Source organism: Octopus bimaculoides, chromosome 17 (genome assembly GCF_001194135.2).
Source record: "Octopus bimaculoides isolate UCB-OBI-ISO-001 chromosome 17, ASM119413v2, whole genome shotgun sequence".
NCBI lineage: Eukaryota > Metazoa > Mollusca > Cephalopoda > Octopoda > Octopodidae > Octopus > Octopus bimaculoides.
Window position 1 is genome coordinate 8,496,048 of NC_068997.1, and position 6,526 is coordinate 8,502,573.

The following is a 6,526-nucleotide window of genomic DNA, read 5'->3' on the forward strand; positions in this document are numbered from 1 at the left end:
ATATATATATATATATATATATATATATATATATATATATATATATATATATACACACATATATATATATGTGTATATATACATATATATATATATATACACATATATATGTGTGTATATATACACACATATATATATACCAGCAAAGAAACAGAGTAGTAATGTATAATTTTGGAGGATATCTCATTAACGTGTAGGACATATCATATAGTGGCATTTTTAATTTTAAAACAAATATAAATTGATGTTTTAAAAAAGCCACTAGTCTTGTTAGCATCTCTCACTTGCTTCGAAATTACATGCATGAACGAAATTCTATGAATATATTCAATAATTCCAATTGTGAAAACAGCATTTGCTCTCTGTGTGTGTGCGCGTGCACGTGTGTGTGTGTGTATATGTGTGTGTGTGTATGTCTGCACGTGTGGGTGTGTGTGCGCGCACATGTGTGTTTGTGTGTTTGTGAATGTGTGTGCTCTATTATTATTATTATTATTATCATGATCATTATTATTATTTTTTATTACCATCATCGCTATTTTTATTATTATCATTATAATCATCATCATCATTATCATTCAGAAGCAATTATTAATACTATTATTAATATTACAACTATATATTTCATTTTTTTTTTCTTTTACAATTTTTAAAATTATGTGTGTGCGTGTATATGTTTCTTTTTTTTTTTTTCTATTTTTGATGAGAATTGTTAAAACAAAAATGGGGAAAGAAAATTAAAGACTAGTTCACACACACACACAAAAAAAAAAACAATAGAAACTAAAAACCAAAAAAATATTCCAAATGTAATGAAAGAATTTTGTATGTGGAAATTATTTCCAGTTAAAGTTTGGAAATGAGGTTATGAATATTAGCAATTTGTCATTACCATTCTGTATAATTGTCAGCATCGTAGAATAAATACCCTGCAAGCTACGACCACACTCGGGCCATAATCTCATCCACTTGTACTGTGAACCGGTATGAGAAAGGCATGCATGCCACTAGTTCCCAATTTCCCTTTTGTGATGCCTGTAAATGTAATTGTGTCATGTCGGAACTTAGAGAAGAATTTTTCTTTGTTTTGTTTTGTTTTGCTGTTATTACTATTTTTGTTTTTTCCATTTTAATTCTTATTAATACTCTTGTTGTCGATGTTGTTGTTGTTGTTGTTGATGATGGTGTTGGTGGTAGTGATGATGATGGTGGTGGTGGTGGTGGTGATGACAATGACAATGATGATGATGATGATGACGATGATGGTGATGATGAGGAGGACGATGATGATGAAGATGAGGACGATGATGATGATGACAACGATATAATGAACATAGAGACACATGTCTGTGGACATATGTCTATTTGTGATGATTCTGTGAAGCATCTAACTGAGAAGTGACATATAATAACTATGGTAAAAGCTGTACCACTAAACGTATGCAAATAAGTTTCTTTCAAATTGCTGCTCACTTGTAGATTATCCTTTTGATGTGAAAAGTCTCAGCGAAAGCACACTGAAATCAAAGCTGTCATTCATTTTGCAATCATTGGCAGTGGATTCCAGTCATTACTTCTTCTAGAGTGAGGTACATGTTGCACAGGTGTGGGTTGCTTTCATAAAATAACTGACAGATGTCCTGTTTTATTTGGTTCACTTTATCTTTTCATCAAAGCCTTGTGGCAATGGAGGAATGGTGATAGGTGCAGATTTAACCCTTGGCAGCACAGTCAGAAATCTACACACAAAGGGGACAGGAAACTTATTCTAACACAGTTGCCATGTTTGCATGAAGAGAAACTGCTTTAGTGGAGTTTCCTGTGTCTGAGGAACATCCGTGTTTAGGAACGCTCGCCCAGTCACTTGGCGTTTGGAAAGGTATTAGAAAAGGTGCACTAAAAGTTACCTGTCCACTTATGCTGGTTGGTTTACTGTGATTAATAGGGGTTCACCAAAGGTAGAAAGGAAGAAAGACATAAAACAAGATTTTATTCTAAATTTTAAAAAACTTTTAACATTCACCTTTGGAATGTAAGAAACCTTTTAGATATTACTTCCTGTATAAACACACACATACAGATGCAGACATACATAGATTCACATGGAGATGATCTGTTTGTCAATCTATCTATCTATCTATCTATCTATCTATCTATCTATCTATCTATCTATCTATCTATCTATCTATTTGTCTGTCTATTTATCTATCTATATCTATATCTATCTATCTATCTGTCTATCTATCTATCTATCTATCTATCTATCTATCTATATATATATATATATTTATTTATTTATATATATTTATATATAGTCAATTTAAATAAACAATAAAATTAATGGACAACATGAGGATGTGCATAAAAAATATATTAGTTTGATGCTCCTTGAAAAGAGGGAGGTTGACATTTCGAGTATAGCTCTTCATCAGAAAAGAGAAAGGGAAATGTCCAAAGAAGGGAAAGAAATTGCCAACAGCATGTGTGTAGTTACATTGTGTGTGTGTGTGTGTGCACGCGTGTGTGCATGCATGTGTGTTTGTGTGTGCGCGTGTGTGCATGCATGTGTGTGTGTGTGTGTGTGTGTGTGTGATCCAGAAATATATGAAAGACACAAATATAGGTGAAAGAACAATAAACAGGATGTATTAGTTTAACGGTCAGAAAAAAATGGTCTTTAATGCTTCAAGCATATGCTCTTTGACAGAAGGGAATTAGGAGAGGAAAACATGCGTCTGAATTAACAGTTAACAGTTCTTGGATTCTATCATCATCGATCTTACTGTATACTGAAGTTGATTTGTATGTATATCATGCTCATCAACATCATCATCATCATCATCGTCATCATCGTTTAATGTCAGTTTTCCATGTTGGCATGGATTGGACAGTTTAACAGAAGCTAGCAAGTGGGAGAGCTGCACCAGACTCCACTTGTCTGCTTTGGCAAGGTTTCTATGGCTGGATGCCCTTCCTTGTGCCAACCACTTTTACAGGGTGTACTGGGTGGTTTTATGTACATATGTACTTGTGTATAGCATGTGTATATATATATATATATATTTTTTTTTTTTTACACCAAAAATTTGGCAAAAGAATATAGTATCTGTTAACAATCTTAGCAAAATACTCACAGTCAATTTCATTATTATTATTATTATTATTATAATAAAGTATTTTCAATGGATCAGTTTTGAGCTCTATTTAAAGTTGATATATATATATATATATATAAAAGATAATAAGAGTGAAAAACTACAGAAGGCTTGTGTTACATGGTTAAAGTATATATTTAAATTATGTCAGAAAAATGTTAGAAAAATGTTAGAAAATCTTATATATAGCATGTGTATATATGTACTTGTGTTTAGCATGTGTATGTGTATAGCATGTGTATTTGTGTTTGCATAGCAAAGATAGGTGTATTTCTGTGTGCGTATATGCATATGTGTATTTATGTGTGCATAGAGAGAGAGAGAGAGAGAGAGAGAGAGAGAGAGAGAAAGAAAGAAAGAGAGGAAGGGAGGGAGTCACATGTCAGTATGAACTTTTAATCTCCTCCAGATTGAATCATAGGGTGATAAAGATACAATCTGAAAAAATTTAATACACAACTGACTCACTTGGTTGTTCAGCCAGACAACAATGTTAACTAACTTCCAATATTTTCTTCAATCACCATATTTACCCCATACTGTGGAATTTCTGATACTGAAAGCATTAGAAATAATCAGAGCCAATACAAATGTTTCAACATCCCCTTGTAATTTAATTATCAATTAATCTCATTATCCAGTGATATTCAATGTGTTTTGCTTTGTTTGTTTTTGCGGGTTTTTTTTTGTTTTTGTTTTTTCTTTTATGTAAATATTTCTATGGTAATACAGTTACTACAGGACCCAGCAAGCAACATATTGATATGAAGTGCCGGATAAGACCTGTCCACCTGTGAATGCATTGTAAAGCAACAAATTGTGAAATGACGGCAGTAATGAAAATTGTCCTCTATTACAGCCCTGAGCCAACCAAAGCCTTCCGAGTGAATTTGGCAGACAAAAACTGAAAATATGAAAGGATGAAAAGTAAAGTCAACCTCAGTGGAACTTGAACTCAGAACATAAAGACTGGCAAAATGCTGCTGAGCATTTTTCCCAGCACACTAATAATTCTGCCCTAATACTACTACTACTACTACTACTACTACTAATAATAATAATAATAATAATAATAATAATAATAATAATAATAATAAATAATAATTAGCAAAATTAGCAAAATGTGGAACCTGAAGACTAAAACAATACCTGTTGTCATAGGTGCCCTGGGAATGACAGCGAAACGGGCTGATTACTACCTAGCTCAGGTACCAGGAAACCCCAAAATGGCTGAGGTTCAAAAGATAGTGCTCATGGGAACTGTCCATATCCTACGTAAAATACTGTCTATGTGAGATCAAATTTTAAAACAAACACATAATTTTCTTATGGTTTCTTAAACATTCTCTAGTACAACACTATGTACAAATCCAAATATATGGTACCCTAGGCATAACATCTACATGAACTTCTAACTTGTTGTCTCTTGAGGTCTCTGGGTGACACTTGGAGCCAACTTGTACAAATGCAAAGCAAAAGTCAAACATAAAATAATAATAATAATAATAATAATAATAATAATTATGGATGCTTGGTACCAACATACACTGGAAAAGGTAATGAGCAAAAAGGGGAAGGGAAAAATCCTCTTGGTCTTTGATTCCAGACAGACAAGGTATTAGAGCATCAAAGGCCAAATATAGTAACCTTTAGGAGGGACAAATAAGAATGCCTAATGATTGACGTAGCAGTGCCAGGAGATGAACATATCATCATGAAAGAAAGAGTAAAGGTTGATAAATATGGAGACCTGAAAATTAAGATCACTAAGATGTGGCAGCTATGAGAAACAAACATACAGTTTATCCCTGTTGTCATCGGAGCATTGAGTTCAATACCACCCAATCTGAAAAAACATCTGAAAACTGTAGAAATACCCTACAGTCTAGGTGTATTGCAAAAATCGGCATTAATTGGAACTGCACGCATATTGCATAAAGTACTGTCTGTCTGAGGTCCATGTTGTGACTTGACAAACAAGTACAAACCCCCAGCAGACACAATATCTTCAATCAACAACCTCACGGTATTGTATACAGTGTGATGTCTATAATAATAATACTAATCCTTTCTATCATAGGCACAAGGCCTGGAATTTGTGGGGAGGGGGATAGTCGATTATCTCAACCCCAGTACTTGACTGGTACTTAATTTATCGATCCCAAAAAGATGAAAGGCAAAGTCAACTTCAGCAAAATTTGAACTCAGAACATAGCAACAGGCGAAGTACCACTAAGTATTTCATCCAGTATGCTAATGATTCTGTCAGCTCAAGCCTTTATAATAATAATAATAATAGCAATAACAACAACAACAACAACAATAATATTAATAATAATAATAATAATAATAATTATTTAAAAATTAAAATAACTGCCTAAAAGACAGACTTGATGTATGCCCCAGGGTAACAGAATAACATCAAAAACTTCTATAATTCCTTTATTTGCAAATAATCCAAAAAGAAACTCTTTTCATTAAATAAATTGTAATAAAATTTAAGCAAAACACTGAGCGATCCAGGCAAAAAAACTTGTCTGTCTGCCTCACAAGCAATGATGATGATGATGATGATGATGATAACAATGACAAAGAGGAGGAAAATGCTGCTGCTGATACTGATGATGATGACAATGATGATGATGATTGTGGTGGCGGCGTGATGATGGTAGTGTGGTGGTGGTGGCGGCAGTGGGGGTAGTGACGATGAAAACGACGACAGTGAAGATGACGACGATGATGATGATGATGATGATGATGATGATGATGATGATGATGACAATAACGATGACAAAGAGGAGGAAGATGCTGCTGCTGATACTGATGATGATGATGATTGTGGTGGCGGCGTGATGATGGTAGTGGGGGTGGTGGTAGTGATGATGAAAACGATGACGGTGAAGATGACGACGACGATGATGATGATGATGATGATGATCCTTTCTGCCTTTAATCACTGAGGGCAATCATTATTATTATTATTATTATTATTATGATGATGATGATGATGATGATGATGATAAATATAATGATAATGATAATACTCTGTGTTAGAATTCAATTGTGCTAAAGAAATGCAGAGTCTCATTTAATAGCAACTTCCGTATTCACTTAATGCTATTCTCTTGGTTTTCATTACTTTAATTAATATTTTCTACATTGCTGACAGTCAAATCATTTATAGAGAACATGTGATATTCAGGTGCTAATTAAGAGAGAAAAAGGCCACCCCAAGATACAACTTGTGTGGTTTTCATTTTTTGGTCATTGTTTTTTGTTGTGTTTTGTTTTGTGTCTTTTCCAAATATATAACATATTAAATTTTTTTTTTAATATTTATTGTTTTAAAATAATAATAATAATAATGATAA